The 12,207-nt window shown below is 56.6% G+C and overlaps 1 long non-coding RNA gene across 1 annotated transcript; it reads right to left on the reverse strand.

The window, feature by feature from the left end:
* Nucleotides 1-1,518: 1,518 nt before the first annotated feature.
* Nucleotides 1,519-5,885, reverse strand: LOC115892390. Its single transcript, XR_004052277.1, has 3 exons — nt 5,201-5,885; nt 4,546-4,620; nt 1,519-1,790 (listed from the first exon to the last, which is right to left on the reverse strand). It is a non-coding gene; the product is annotated as an uncharacterized LOC115892390 (long non-coding RNA).
* Nucleotides 5,886-12,207: the final 6,322 nt, after the last annotated feature.

The following is a 12,207-nucleotide window of genomic DNA, read 5'->3' on the forward strand; positions in this document are numbered from 1 at the left end:
TCTATCTAGCTCCTTATTGCTTTCAACACTGCAAAAAGCAGAACACACGGTTTGGATTTCAGGACTAAAAATCCGGTGACATAGTGGCCTGTTAATATTCATTTCATTGTCGTATCAGTTCTTTGTTACCTCCTTCCCCTTCTCCTGCCCACCTCCCCCTCTGCCTCCCTGTCCTCCTGTCTCCCGGAGCCACCACTCCTGGGTGACATTTTGGTGTTACAGTAACACCTGCCTTCATCGATACCTCCTCTGGTCCTGCAGGGTGTCCATGGAGTCTGGTGAACATGACATGGACCTGGAGTGTCTCCCAGACCTGCAGCCCCTGTGCAGCTGAGCTTCCTTTCATTGTTCAAGTTCACGGTTTCTGCTGATAGACTCTTTGGGTTCCCATCTTCCTCTGTTTTGCACCCTGGTGTTTTCTTTAGGATGTGTGTCTGTCTGAGTCAATTTGGGCTGCTATAAGAATACCACAGATGGGGACCTTAAATAATAGCTCTTTATTTCTCACAGTTCTGGAGGCTGGGAAGTCCAAGAGCAAGGGGCTGGCAGATTTGGTGTCTGCTGAGGGCTCCCTTCCTGATTTGCAGATGGCATCTTCTTGCTGTGTCCTCACATGGTGGAGAGAGGCCATCTCCCTGGAGGCTCTTCTCATAAGGGACCACTGTGGGGTCCCACCCTCAGGACCTCATCTGACCCTAATCACCTCACAAAGTCCTCACCTCTCAATACATGTGATATGGTTTGGCTGTGTCCCCACCCAAATCTCATCTTAAATTATAGTTCCCATAATCCCCATGTGTTGTGGGAGAGACCTGGTGGGAGGTAATTGAATCATGGGGGCGGTTACCTCCATGCTGCTGTTCTCGTGATAGTGACTGAGCTCTCAGGAAATCTGATGGTTTTATAAGGGGCTGTCCCCTCTTTTGCTCCACACTTCTCCTTACTGCTGTCATGTGAAGAAGGACATGTCTGCTTCCCCTTCTGCCATGATTGTAAGTTTCCTGAGGCCTCCCCAGCCATGTGGAAGTATGAGTCAATTAAACCTCTTTTTTTTTTTTTTTTTTTTTTTAGTAACTTACCCAGTCTCAGGTATGTCTTCATTGGCAGTGTGATAACAGACCAATACCACATCCCACAGGGGATCTGCGGGGGATGCAAACCTTCAGTCCATGGCAGTTCCTTGTGGTTTTCCTTCCTGGGGTTCCCTGGCCCAGACTGTTATATGTGGACTGGTCATTAGCACTGGCAGGGGTCCTGTCTTGGGTGCTGAAGGACGGAGCCTGTGAACAAGCTCTGCCTTTTGGGATGTGGGCTCAGATGGGCCACCCCGGGGGCATCGTGGTCTCTGGGATGTAGGAGTAGGTTTTGGAGCAGACCTTGCCTTCCTACTCTTAACACAGACACTGGTGTCTCGGTTTCCTGCAAACAAACACTCTTCTCCTCTTAGACAGAAAACTAAACGTATATCCAATCTTTATAAGCAGATAGAAGCTTGGTTCAACAAATGAACTACCCATGTATATTCAATTAATAAAATTTTTATTAAAATTAATAAAAATGGGCCATGTTGTATGAGCCCCTTTGCCATCACCATTTCCCGAGGCTGTATCCATAATGGAATGACGAGACCCTTGGAGGCAGCAGCTCGAAGGAGCTGGATGATTGCTGCTCCCACATAACAGTCCTGAGCTGACTGTTCTAGGTCGATGGTCATGGCCACTCAGGGACCCAGGTCTCCCCATGTTGCTCCCACACTGAGGCCATGGCCACCTGGCAGGTGCAGGTCCAGCCTACGTGGAGTGGAGAGAAGTGAGAAGGATGCAAGGCCAGTATCTCCAGCCCCATCCAAGCCTGGATGTGGCACAGGCTGGAACAGATTCCTGGAGCACCTTCCCAGCTGGGCTTGGGGTGGGTCCAGCAGGGCAGCCCTGGCCTGGTTTCCTCCCTAGGGAGGAAGTCTGCAGCCCGCACCATGAGGGGTGGCACCCTGTGTGTTAACTTCCCTCCTGTGAGGAGCCTTATGGACCCAGAGCTCTTCTGAAACTCAACTGATTTAATTAATCAGTGTTGTAATTATTATTGTTTTTGTGCTCAGATTATTATAACTTGGCAGGAGGGAGAGCCTTCAAACAGGATGCTTTGTCCTTCTGGAACAACCCCTGGTGTCTGGAAAGCATCCTTGCTTTCTGGCAAAACAGGATGTTCTAGGTGTTTCTGGATATTTCCTCCCTAGGATGTGGAGTTGGCGGCCCTCCAAGGATCCTTGCCTTCTTCCATTGCAGAGGAGACTCCAGGCACAGGAAAAAGTGACCCGTGGCTTTTCACAGAGACAGGATTGGAAAAAAATAGTCTTTTTATAAATATCAATAATTTTCATAATATTCCCAATTGCACATGTAATGCTGCTACCGCTCTTTTCCCCAGTACTAGGGCCCTCTCACATAGACCTGGAGAAGGCTGTGATCTCGGAGCCTGTGGCACAGGAGGGCTGTGGGGAGGTGGAGGCTGAGGGCTGCAGCCGCACTGATATGCAGGAGGCTGGGTCCAGGCCAGCTTTCCTGTCTGCACTGCCTCCTTCATCCTGACTCCTGTCCTGACCCTGTGTCCCTGGAGAACTGCCTCAGGGTCACTGTCCAAGGGGCCTCTGCCCTGGTCACAGCCCCCTTCCTGCTGTTGTGGTTCCAGGACACCCTGCTTGAGCCCTTGTGGACCTCCATGGACCCAGCCATGCCCAGAGCCACAGAGCAGAGACCTGTGTCTTCCAGGGCCTTGCTCAGAGAAGGCTGCTGGGACAAAGAGTATTTCCTCCCTTTCTCCCTCCCTCCCTCCCTCCCTCGCCTCTTTCCTCCTGCCTCCCTTTCTCCCTCCCTTCCTCCCTTTCTCCTTCCCTCTCTCCCTCCCTCCCTTTCTCACTTTCTCCCTCCCCCTTTTCCCCCTCCCTCCCTTCCTCCCTCCCCTTGTCCCCCTCCCTCCCTCCCTTCCTCCCTCCCTTCCTCCCTCCCTTCCTCCCTCCCTTCTTTCCCCCCTCCCTTCCTCCCTCCCTCCATTCCTCTTTTTCTCCCTCCCTCTTTTCCTCCCTCCCTTCCTTCCTCCCTGTCTTCCTTTCTCTTCCTCTTTCCATCATTAATTTATTAACCAAAAACTCCCTGTTGAGCACCTACTGTGTGCAGTGTAAGAGGCTAGCCTGTCTGGCTGAGCTGAGCCTAAGGCGGAGGTGACCTCTCCCGAGAGCTGAGCCATTCTTGGAGCTGGTAAGGACTCGCATCACACAGGAGGCTCTGAGGCCGGGCATGCACTGGCTCTGCTGTGGATTCGCCCATGTCCCAGGCACAGGCTCACACCCGAAGCCCAGCTCTAGCAGCTGAGATAGCCTCGACAAGGGCCGGCTCCTGCCGGCCAGAATAGAGATGAGCCAGAAGTCTCAGGCTGCCTCCTGCAGGAGGGGGTGAGTTCCGATGTCCTCCACAGCGACACAGGCACGTCTCCCAGGCACACGTGCGCCGCCCCCCTAACACACACAGGTGCATTGCAGGCGGCTTTCTGAGAGGGGACAGCACAGGGAAGGTGGTAAGCTTTGGCATCAGGATGACCAGGGAACCCCGGGCTGCGACCAGGGCACAGGCCAACAGCACTCTGCTTCTGTGCCTCTTATCCATGATACGGGGCTCGTACTAACGGCACACACTACGGGAAGGATTAGGTGTGATGCTCTGGGCCAAGTGTGGGCACAGGGGATCGAGAAAGGGCTCGGTGGCCCACAGCTGCCATCCGACTTGTCATATGGGGAGGATTTTATGGTTTTACCATGATGGGTATATATTCTTCAGAGAAGGGCAGACACCCGGAAACCCAGATCCTGTCCCATAGCTGTGGAGCCAGCATAGGTCCCACCACCCCAGGGACAGGCCCAGCTGCTTGTTCTGGGATATGGGGCTGCGAATGTTGTGAGTTTCCCAGGGGGCTGAGAGAGGCCAGCCAAGGACTCCGAGGACAACGAGGAGGTGGGGAGGTGCGGAGGTGGGACTCCAGCTGGGGAGGAAGCATGGGAGGGCGGGGACTGAGGTCCCCAAAGTCTTCTCCAAACCCCGAGATTCTGAGATGTATGCTTTAAGACATGACAATGGCTTAGTGGCTTTCATTCAGGGACAAAGCCCCCAGCAGAGTCAGCATCCACACTCCTAAGTGTCAGGTGCCTCTGGGCCACCTCTCTGCTCTGTGTCTGCCCCTGCCTCTGCCAACAATCTACCCCTCAGGTTCTGGTGAGAGAGTCCCAGGCTTTCTTTACACCAGGGCCAGGGCTGCTCAGATCTCCTGACACAGTCACCTGCTGGGCCTCAGGGACACTCGGGCACCCTCCCCCTGGAAAGGACACCTGGGTTTTGGAGACAGACAGGTACAAGTGTGGCTTGGAGCTCTGCCTCCCTGGAGCTGCCTCCTGACCGCTCTGGGTCTCCATTTCCCACCTGTAGAGAGGCAAACCACAGCATCTGGCACGGGGCTGATGTGGAAAAGACCCTGCGGGATCTGCATGTCACAGGTGCTCACCTTGTGTTTCCAGAAGGATTCTCGGGCCGAGGCGTGGGAGTGAGGAATCTGGAGGGCTGGGCCACCAGCAGAAACCTGCAGGGAAGAGGACCTGGTGTGAGGAGTGGCCTGCAAGGTGAGGAGTTCTGGGGACTAAGGGGTGGGATCTGCACTTCATCCTGGGAGGTCATTTGATGGGGGCCTGCCCCCAGGAGCAAGTCACCTGCCTGGTCGCTGCTACGGCGACATAAACACCAACGATGGGCAGGCTCTGCTCTGGATGCTGGCTCTGTTTTTTATCTTTCCCAGCTCTATTTTACACTGTTTACCAGCATTTTCTGAAGGACAGCTGTGCCTTGGGCTGTCCCCAGGAATCCTGCTATCCCCATTGTACAGGCGAGGAAACAGTCTCATAGAGTTTGCAGAACGTGCCCAATTCAGCATGCAACTGAGATGCTGCAGGATGGGGTGGGTCTAGATGGCCCCAAACTGGTCTCCTTGCTGCTCCATTGCTGCAGTGGGGACCCAGTGAGCACTGGGAGCCAGGGCTGGTGAGGTGGCTCCAGGGAGCGCCTCTGCACAAGCACGCAGGGCACATCTGTAGCCCTGCCCAGGCGAACGGTGCACAGCAGGACAGGCTGAGGGCAGCGGGAGGAGCCCTGGGCTGGGGGTTGACCTTGTCCCAACGTCCATGTCAGTGCTGGCAGGCGATGGGCTTCTTTGTGGCCAATCCCTCCTCTGGCTCTCTCCAGGTTCTGCACGCATCCAGCTCTCTCCTGAGCACCTGTCCCGCCCCTGAGGCTGCTCACTCCTTTGTCACAGGGCTTGCAGAAGGATGCTTGAGCAGATCTCTCTAGCACCAAGGCCCTGCTTCTCCCCAGCCCATGGTTTCCGGTGTGGATCTGCCAGCCTTCCTGGTGAGCACAGGATGATGAGAACCTAAAGCAGCCATGTAGGTGGGGCTTCATGGAAGGCTGCGTGGGTACCCAGGCTTTCTAAGGTGGCCTCTCCTGTACACAGCTTGGTGTGCACAGAGCTGACTTGGAGGTGAAATGGATGCATTTTTTGTAGACTCGATGCCCTGGATGCCCAACCCAGGGATGGATGTGCAACGGAGGGCCCAGCTGGGACTTTCCCCGGACCACAGCAGGGACAGCTCTGCTGCAGGTGCTGACAGCAAGGCCTGGGGAGTAGAGGGAGCAGACAGAGCCAGAGATGGAGGGTGAGGGCCAGTTCTTCCAGGACCTAGAATAAAGAAGTAGAAAACATTTATTAAAAAATCCGCTGCAACACCCCTGAGAGGCGCAGTTTGGTGCCCGTGCACTCCCACTCTCCCTGCAGCTTGGGAGCTGCTGTGCAGTGGGGGACGCTGAGACCCCCACAGCTCTGTTTTACTCTCAGTGACAGAAGGCATGGTACAAGTTCTGTGTCCAGCCCTTCCCCGAGTTACATCACAATATGAGGATGCTGCAGCTGGCCTGTGGTTCACTGTTGACTAAGAAAAGGCAAGCTAGGAGCAGCAGAGTGAAGCCCAGGCTTTGCGGAAAATAGCAGCTGAGGGTGAGGAGGAAAGGAGGTTGAGGAAGGTGAGGAAGTGAGGAGTGAGGAGGTGAGGAGTGAGGAGGTGAGGAAGTGAGGAGGTGAGGAGTGAGGAGGTAAGGAAGTGAGGAGGTGAGGAGTGAGAAGGTGAGGAGTGAGGAGGTGAGGAGTGAGAAGGTGAGGAGGTGAGGAGGTGAGGAGGTGAGGAGTGAGGAGGTGGAGTGAGGAGTGAGGAAGTGAGGAGTTAGGAGGTGAGGAGGTGAGGAGTGAGGAGGTGAGAAAGTGAGGCTTGAGGAGTGAGGAGGTGAGGAGTGAGGAGGTGAGGCGGTGAGGAGTGAGGAGGTGAGGAGTGAGGAGGTGAGGAGGTGAGGAGTGAGGAGGTGAGGAGTGAGGAGGTGAGGAAACGAGGAGGTGAGGAGTGAGGAGGTGAGGAAGTGAGGAGGTGAGGAGTGAAGAGGTGAGGAGTGAGGAGGTGAGGAGTGAGGAGGTGAGTGAGGAGGTGAGGAAATGAGGAGGTGAGGAGTGAGGAGGTGAGGAAGTGAGGAGGTGAGGAGTGAAGAGGTGAGGAGTGAGGAGGTGAGGAGTGAGGAGGTGAGGAGTGAGGAGGTGAGGAGTGAGGAGGTGAGAAAGTGAGGCGTGAGGAGGTGAGTGAGGAGGTGAGAAGCTGAGGGGTGAGGAGGTGATGAGTGATGAGTGAGGACATGATGAGTGAGGAGGTGAGGAGTGATGAGGTGTGGAGTGAGGAGGTGAGGAGTGAGGAGATGAGGAGTGAGGAGGTGAGGAGTGAGGAGATGAGGAGTGAGGAGGTGAGGAGTGAGGAGGTGAGAAGCGGAGGGGTTAGGATATAGGGGTGAGGCATGAGGAGTGAGGCACCTGGCAAGTGCTCCCTCTGCATCCATTTCTGTGGGATCCGGGTATCTGCTCCTCGTCTTGGCTCTTCCCCTGAAACCCTCAAGCTGCCAGCACAGCAGAGGAACCCCAATCCTTTCCCAATTCTGCCCCTGGCCTGGTGCTGGGATGGCAGGACCTGAGCTTTGTGGCCTCCGAATCCCAGGCCCCTTGGACTTTGCCCTACAGTCTGAGCCTGGGTCACATGGTGCCCTGAAAGGCCTTTCCCCAGGCAGGGCGGATACATGGGTGCCAGACCGGTTCTGATGAGCCCCAGGATCCCCGCTGACCTAGTCCAGCCTTGCCTGGTGTCTGCTGTGGGTGGCCAGAGGGGTCTGGAGTCCTGGGGTGCAGGGGATGGAGCAGAAATGGCCATGATGGAGGGGATGGAGATGTGGGGTTCAGAGATGTTGGAGGTGGCATGGACTCAGGAGGTGAGTGAGGAGGTGAGAAGCTGAGGGGTGAGGAGGTGATGAGTGATGAGTGGGCAGTGGTTTCGGGACCCATCCTTCTCCAGACAGCATCTCGAGCTGCCCATTACCTGTGTTAGATTCACTGATTTCACCAGCTGCCACCCCCCGCCCCCGCCTCCCCACCTTGCCAAACATCTGCTGTTTAAGAAAAAAAGCTCTGGACTGGATTTCTTGGCCACTTCCTCATCTCGGTGCATTGGAGAGGTGATCCAGCTCAGACCTGATCCAGCTCCCCCGACCCCAGCCCTGCGAACCCTCAGCTCAGCCCCCTCCTCCCACAGCCTTGAGAGTCGCTCTGGGGGGCCCTGCTCTTCCCAGGGGTGTCCTGGGGGCCCTGGGACCTCTGGTGACCTTGTTGAGGAGCCTTCTGCCTGCAGCCACAAGCATTCTTGTGGGAGCAGCCGACCGGCTCCAAGCCTGGCTGACTGAAATGAGATTCAGAAGGAACCCTATCGCCTCCTGCCCCCCGAGCCCGCTTCCCTCACTCTAAATAATTTAGACAAACACACATCTCTTTCACAGTGGCTGCCCTGAGCCCCTTTTATCAAAATCAGCCCTTTGAACAATGTTTTCCGAGAACAGGAGGTTGCCACGAGCCGTTGGATTCGGGGCGGATGCATCATGCATGACAGGAGACAGCTGCTCTGGCCCACCCAGCCCCGGTGGCTGCAGCGGCTGAGGGTAAGTCATCTCTGCCTTCTCCTTATCAGCAAGGGTCTCCTGCAGGTCCCAGTGGGCCGCTTGCTCAGTAGACTTATATGCAGTTGGCTTGAGGTTTGGGGGTCCTGGTCCTGCCCTGCAGCAGAACCCCTCATTCTGGGATTTGGGAGCAGTGATTCCATGCTTCCTGCTTGGAGGTGGGCTGGAGGCGGATGTTCACACCTGTGACCACGCCAGGGCCCTGTGCCTCTGGGAGGACAGCTGGGGGTGCCCAGAGCACAGGGGATATGCAGGACCCAAGGCCTGGGTTCGCTGGGCTGGAGGTGGGGGCTGGGGGCCTGAGTGTTGTTGGGGGTTGGGGATGTAGGTGCCTGTGGCTTCTCTCTCCACTTCTGACCTACGCATGCCTTCTTTTTTTCTACTTTTTAGTCTTTTTTTTTTTTTTTTGGCGGGGTTGGGGAGGGTGTCTCATTCTGTCGCCCAGGCTAGAGTATAGTGGCTCAATCTCGGCTCACTGCAGCCTCCACCTCCTGCATTCAGTTGATTATCTAGCCGCCCAAGTAGCTGAGGCTACAGGCACATGCTGCCACACCCGGCTAATTTTTGTGTTTTTAGTAGAGACAGGTTTTCATCATATTGACCAGGCTGATCTTGACCTCCTGACTTCAAGTGACCCACCTGCCTTGGCCTCCCAAAGTTCTGGGATTACAGGCATGAGCCGCCGCGCCTAGCTCAATTTTTCAGTCTTCATAGACTATTTTTGGGAACAGTTTTAGGTTACATCAAAATGCAGAGGACAGTCTAATGAGTTTGCCCACGCCCCACCCCACCCAGTTTTCCCATTATTAGCGTGTGCCGTTCTCATGGTGCGTGTGTCACAGCTACTAACCAGATAGGATACATCATTGTGAACTCAAGCCCAGCTGGATTCCAATCCCCTCCATCCTCACTCGGTGCCTTCCTTGGGTGCAGGATCCCGCCGGGACCCCACGCCTTGGTGCATTTCCACTCCCCTCTCTCGGGACGGTGCTCTCTCCCCTCCTGCCTCACTGTCCTCTCTTCTGCGTGTAGGGAGTGAGGAGTTATGCGCCCTCTCCCTGAGGGTGGATTTCAAAGAAAGGTTGAATCACCTGTCCCACTTTGCTCACAGGCTTGGCCAGCAATGTCATCGTAGGTTAAACGGTGGCCACCCAAAGGCGCCCGGGTGCCTGGAGTTGTGCAGGGGCCTTATTTGGAGAAATGGTCTCTGCAGGTGTAATTAAGGATCTTGAGACGAGGAGGCAACCCTGAATTATCCGGGCGGGACCTGCACCCAGTGACATGTCAGGGGAAATTTTTTAATAAGAGAAAATAGGAAGGGAATTTGAGACAGACAGAGGAGGAGCAGCCCTGAGGGGAGGCAGTGTGTGCAGGTGGAGGCAGGGACTGGGTGACATGCCCCAGCTGAGGAAGGACCGCGGCCACCGGGAGCTGGAAGAGGCAGGATGGAGCCTCCCCTAGAGCTTTGGAAGGAGCACAGGCCTGCCAGCATCTTCATTTTGGTCTTTGGGCCTCCAAAGACGAAAATCAGCCTTTTGAACAATGTTTTCAGAGAACAGGAGGTTGCCACGAGTCATGGCAGAATGAACGTCTGGTGTTTTAAGCCCCGCAGTTGGTTACAGGAAAGCTATCTCATCAGCCTGGCCCACAGGGCTGGCAGCCCCTCTTTCTGGGGAGCGGCGGCCGGCTGGGGCTTGCCTGTGACCAGCGCTGGGGCTCTCTGCCCTCTGGGCCCCTGCTGAGCCTGAGCCACAGCCACCATGCCAGCCTTTCCCCAGAAATCCCACCTGGACACACGTCTGCACGCCCTCACGTTCTAACCTAAATTTCCAGAACACCAAAATCAGCCTCAGGCTCACAAATACAGGCAGAATTGGAAAAGAAAAAAAGAAACGTAAATACTTAAAACCAATAGGTAAGATTCCAAAACAAGCCATTGTGAGGCAGGAGAGTGGGGTCTGGAGGCAGAGGGAGCCTGGGGCTGGTTCATGCTGGCTTCCAGAAACTCAGTGTGGTGGGGAGGCCGCCACCTCTCCACACCCAGGTTGATGGCAGGGTGGGCAGGAGGGATTGGGGCTGCTCCCTTTGCAGGCGTCACAGATGAACGGTGGAGGGGACGTCCGATGGGTCCCCTCCGGCCACCAGGACTGGTCACGGGCCACTCCTTCGTCTGCGTGGGGTGTGGCCAAGTAACCAGCCGGAAACCTCCGGAGGGTGTTTGGACTGCAGAGAGTTCTGCAGCCATGCTCTTCGGCCGCTTGCTGCAGCTGGCTCCCGCTCTGTGGAGTGTACTTTCGTTTCAGTAAATCTGTGCTTTCCTTGCTTCACTCTTTCGTTGCCTCATTTCTGCATTTTATCCAGTTCTTTGTTCAAAACACCAAGAACCCGGGCGACTCGTGGTCAAGACCCTCCACTGGTCACAATGGGCCCAAAAAGACCCCGGTGCCTCTCCTAGGTGAGCCCTGGTTTGAGGGTCTCCCAAAGCACACCCAGGCAGGGATTTCAGGATGAGGCGGGTGGGATCGTAACGGAGGGGACATTTTGTTATTTTGTTCCTGGAAATGACTCTGGTGCAGGAGACCCATTGCCGGCAGCACAGCGGGTGGAAGCTGGACTCTGGAGCTGGGAGGTCAGGTTTGAATCTGCTTTACTGGGCAGTCACCCGGGAGGTGACCAGATGATGGGACTTCCGTGCCCGAGTTTCCTCAGCTGCAAAGTGAGAACCAACCTCAGAGGATGATGCTGAGGATCTGTGAAGGGAGAGGGTTCCTGAGGCCACAGGTGCGTGTCCTGGGCGGGATGCCCGGCCCTGTGCATACTCCGCTTACTGGTGATTCTCCGCCAGCACCTCCGAACCCCAGCCAGCTGCAGGATTACTCCAGAAGGCCCAACTCTTGTCCTGCTGCAGCTCGGAGCCTCCTAAGGAGACAGACACCCAGACACCACAGGGAAAGTGTGATGTTGGGGACAGGGAAGGAGGGGATATCGGGGGACGGGGGGCTTGTGCTGGGGGCGTGGCCCGGACTCGGGGTATAGAACACTGTGGTCCCGTGACTTCCCACTTCCCTGCTCCCCTTCCTGCAAACTCTGTTCCTTTTGTAAACAGGTCCCACACCCCCCACCTCCCACTCTCCCTGGGACCCCCAGTCAGGCCCCCTCCCTGCAGCTCTGCTAGACAGCGAAGGCCACCAGCCCCATGCTGGGCCTGGAGGTTGGCTGGTGGCTCTCCCAGCCACGGAGGTGGGGTCGCCCTTTTCCTCAGTCTGTCTGTAGGTTTCCACGTGCCCCTGATCTTCGTGTTGGCCGCGCCTGTGCTTCTCATCCTCTCTCCGCTGCCCTTGCTCCTCCATCTCCTCGCCACCCCACCTCTTCCACCTGCCCCAGCCGTGGTTCTCCCCGACAGCCCTGGCGGGGCCTAGAGCTCCAGACGCACCGTGCGCCTACATGCCTGACACCCGGCTTAGACGCCGAGGAAGCCTCTAGAACTTGATGTTTGGGGCCCAGCCGCTCCTCCCCCGAGACCCACTCACGCCCCTTTCCTTGCTGTCTCAAGACGGGACGGTGTTGCGCCCTCAGATGCCTGTCTTCAGACCTCTCACAGCGTCCGGTTCATGTGGGGTTTCCCTCTCACCCACGGTTTCGGCGGCTCTCAGTCCTCCACCTGTGTTCTCCAGGGCCCGGTGCTGCCGCGCATAGACCTCGTTCGTGCGCCTCCCCCACAGCCATCGCTGCCTTTGTGGGGAACGTGCTTCACCTGCCCACTGGAGGGCCAGAGGCACCCCTGCTTTGGGCCAGTGGCGGAGGGGGGCAGGAGTGTGAACGCCCCGGCTGCCCCCATCAGTGGGGACACTCCATGTCCGACCTGCACTGCCCCAGAGCTCCCCTGGGCACTGGCTGGCATCCCCCCTCCTGGGGCTCCCACCCTTCCCAGTCCGGCTCGTGCTCCCCAGGGGATTGAAGCCACGTAGATCCTCACCCTAGGCTAACCTCAGTGCAGGCAGACACCCACTTCAGGGGCCCACTGCATCCCAGGCTCCCCCTACCCTGCACCCCACCACGGCTAGGTGGCCAGGGGGCCCGTCTC

This window comes from Rhinopithecus roxellana, chromosome 2 (assembly GCF_007565055.1).
Source record: "Rhinopithecus roxellana isolate Shanxi Qingling chromosome 2, ASM756505v1, whole genome shotgun sequence".
NCBI classification, from domain to species: domain Eukaryota; kingdom Metazoa; phylum Chordata; class Mammalia; order Primates; family Cercopithecidae; genus Rhinopithecus; species Rhinopithecus roxellana.